Here is a 3257-nt window from a genome sequence, read left to right on the forward strand (position 1 = left end):
GGGTTGCCAACTGCCACCTAAAACTCCTTTTCAAATATTATTTATATGACATAAACTCATGAAAATATAATATTTTGAATGTTTTGGTGATAAGTTTCAGCTGTTTATATTTTGATATAATTGTTTATTAGAGATACATACTGGTTTAAACTGGGAACACTTTACAATAGGGACTGCGAGATTTCGATCAGTTGCCAATCTCTGTTATTTACGTCTCTAGCCATACCTCTTTCTCTGGCTTTTCATTTAACGTCAGGGGTTCTAGAGTCACGGTATAGGGTTTTAGTGGTCATATAGGAACTAATCATCACTAAATAATAAAAATGCCGGGCATCTTGCATGCAGACCAACTGCATGGTTAGGATGAGCGCAATGAATTTTAAACCTCAATCACAATTACGAAAATGATTTTTTTTAGCAAATTAAAATTAAATTCAATCCGAACATTTCAGTACAATTAAATATTTGTAGTTAACTTGGAGAGGGTTATGCTTTTGCAGCTTCTCGATATCAAATACAGCAGATTTTTATACGATCTAGTAAGCCTCACTGTCAGCGTCTCCTAATACGAGGTAATGCAGCAAATCAAACCGACTGATATTTGTGAGTAAAAAGGGAGGGGTGGGGATTCTTGAATGTTTCATGGCATCTATGTAATATTCCATGCATTATGTAATATGAATATTTTAAGCTGTTTTTATGCAACATTTTGCGTTTAATGGCTTTTATAAATATTTAGTGTTGGCTGTTTGGTTTGCGTGAACAAGTTTGAATTACAGAGCAGTGCTTAGTTTTTATGTCAACAGATGTGAATTATATATGTGGTCGTTCTGGAAAGGGTTCCAGGTATCAATACGCATAATTTCGCAGTACGAATTATAAAACCATGTCAATCATTTCCTCCATAGTGCGAAAAATCTGTGTTCATCAACTCTACTTAAATCCTAATGTGTGCAGCAAGAATAACCCTTTTAGAACAATAGAAGATATTTACATCTTTAATGTCTAGATGTTGAAATGTATTTGAATATAAGAAAGAGATAATGGCGAAGAGCAATTTATCTGGGAAAAATAGTCATTTCCGAAACAATAATGTTAGTGTTATTGCTTTCCGGAGAATAACTCCATTCAGAATTCGCTATTTGCTTTCAATCACGTATGCATGGGGTAACAAGGTTATTACTGTGAACTTGTACGTGGAATCGTATTTCTGAACCATCTTACGTACCGCTTTCCTTTTATTTATTATGAAGCACTTAAGTGCATAAACAACTTTTGCTTGGTGAAATTTTAACCTCTCTAATGCATGACCTTTTTTGTTCTATTCGTATTTCCACTATTCTCCCAATTCTTACATTTTACTATAAAATTACTACAACATTTCAAGCACGTAGCATCGGGGAGGGGGGGGGGGCAATAATTTTGCGCAGCAAAGATTTTTCTTAAATTTACATACAAAAAATTGATTTAACAAGGAGTTGCCCCCCCCCCCCCCTCCCTGTTTTATGGGACCATGTAAAAAATGAATTGAAAATAAGAAAATAAACAGTGAAATTGAAGTTAAAAGTGTACTCCCCACCCCCCCCCCCCTCCCGCGCCAACCCCCCACGGTTTAGGATTATCAGGATTCTGGAAAGTAACATTTTCTCTTCTCTTTTTGTGTCAAGATTTTTTGGATGAGCCTGGCCTTCCCCCCCCCCCCCACACTTTCAAAAACGATGCTACGTGCCTGCATTTGGCCTGTAACACAGTTGTGATATTTATTTCCTGTCTATCACTGCATACATGTAAATGGACGTCTGCAGGTATTTTCTAATCCCATTTCTATGAAGAATACATATAACTACAGTTTAATTATTACTGATATAATTCTTTTATATTTAAACAAACGTCTTCATCTTACAATGTACATAAGATGTTACCATTCAAAACCACTCAAGACCACTGGATTAAATCTAACTGAAACCGGTGAAAATAAAGGGTTTTTATGACCAGGGGAAAGGGTGCTTTGAATCGTGAAATTAGGGAATTACATTCTATAGTCGCAATTCTTGTCAAGTGCCCGTCTGAAAATGACGACATTTTATCACAACAGATATTGCTTATGGTTTTCACTGTGTTCGTACCTTAAGAATTCAGAGAAACCTTTTCAAAATTAACTTATCTTAGTTCTTTTATCTAAAAGGGTGGATTGCGAGCGATCTATACATTTATCGTAAAATAATTCATTTATTTTTGAAAGTGAATGCACAATTAACTGCAAATGCGATACCTTCATCGCATTTTTCCATTAAACATCTGGGGTGATCAGATGTTGATTTTGCATCATGGTTTTAATATTCTATGTTCTATTCCTGTTCCAAAAGAACTTTGCCGAACACCTGTAATACCAATCCACTATTACCAATTGAAATCTACGGAATATAAATGTAAACTTGGATTATGAGTAGTCTTTATGTCATGGCCGACTACGACGTTTTAAAAAAAAGAAAAGAAAATAATAAAAAAACTTCAGTCTTATAAAAAACGTTTCTCGTATATATTTATATATTTCATACATTTCTAGTTTTGATTTTGTTAGGCAAAATAAAGGGGAAGAAAATTATTTGTCATACCTTAAACAGTGAAATATGTATACTCTCTCTCTCTCTCTCTCTCTCTCTCTCTCTCTCTCTCTCTCTCTCTCTCTCTCTCTCTCTCTCCCATTCACACACATTTGTGTTATAAAATGCCATAGTGTAAAAGAATAAACTCAATACCAAAGTTATAACGTCAACATTTATTTTATTTTCATAATATCTTTATGTCTTTTTAAAAGTACATACACTGGAATGTGACCCCCATATTATGGCCTAATAATGTCCAGTTGTCTGTTTGCAAACAAACAATTTTACAACTTAAACCTTTCCCAATTTAGACGAAATGAATGAGATCAACGCCATTGAACCCGATATCAGATTTCATTAAATCTCCAAAATATGAGCCGACTACCTTGTTGAAACGTCTTATTAAAGTTTCGTTATCTGATAGACAGATTGTTGTCACACATACTTATTTTAGTATTAAAACAACAAACATGAACCATCTTTTGTATGGACACAGTATTTACAGTACCTGTACATGTTTTAAAATCAAATAGTTCATAGAAAAGAGACACAGCGAGACTATGCAAGAGCCAGATAACAAAGGCCTAGTTAGTATTCCACTGTCACTAATATGATCAATAAGTTTAGACTAGTATCGGAAGAAGGTGAACT

Source organism: Magallana gigas, chromosome 3, assembly GCF_963853765.1.
Source record: "Magallana gigas chromosome 3, xbMagGiga1.1, whole genome shotgun sequence".
In the NCBI taxonomy this organism is placed as follows: domain Eukaryota; kingdom Metazoa; phylum Mollusca; class Bivalvia; order Ostreida; family Ostreidae; genus Magallana; species Magallana gigas.